A 629-nucleotide genomic window follows, 5' to 3' on the forward strand; every position below is an offset into this window, starting at 1 on the left:
CTGCTGTAGTTCCAAAGACTGGGCAGTCTAAGGCTGAGGTGTCCACCTCTAGAAAGGATCTTTTTGCTGTCTCATCTCATGGTGGAAAGTGAAAGGTGAAGAGAATTTGTGCATGAGAGAGAGAGGGAGGGGAAAACTCATTTTTATAACAAACCCACAACCACTGTAATGACATTAATCCATTCATGAGAGTAGATTCTTCATAGCCTAATCACCTCTTAATGGTCCCACTTCTTAATATCATCACAATGACAGCGAGATTTCAATAGTAGTTAGAGAGGACACTCAAACTATAGAATCTGAGCAAGAATCATGAGGGAGAGAGGACGTTCTGAGCATCCTATTTAAATTGTATCTCCTATACACCAGAATTTAACATCTATGAATTACAAGATTTGTAATTTCATAGTTCAGAAGTGGCTCTAATGTGGGACTGCCTGTAAGTGAATCCCTGCGTCCTCACTACCTGTGTGAATTTGGAAATGTGTTCTCCTCAGTATCATCATCCATAAAACGGGAATAAATAACTGTGTTCCTTCACAGAGATGCTGTAAGAATTAAAGGAAAAAAAAAAGTATGGCTCAAACTTCCACATATGAAATGCCCAATAAATATTAGTTATTACTGTC

The sequence above is a fragment of the Otolemur garnettii genome, unplaced genomic scaffold (genome assembly GCF_000181295.1).
Source record: "Otolemur garnettii isolate 467f Iridium unplaced genomic scaffold, OtoGar3 scaffold00007, whole genome shotgun sequence".
Taxonomy (NCBI): domain Eukaryota; kingdom Metazoa; phylum Chordata; class Mammalia; order Primates; family Galagidae; genus Otolemur; species Otolemur garnettii.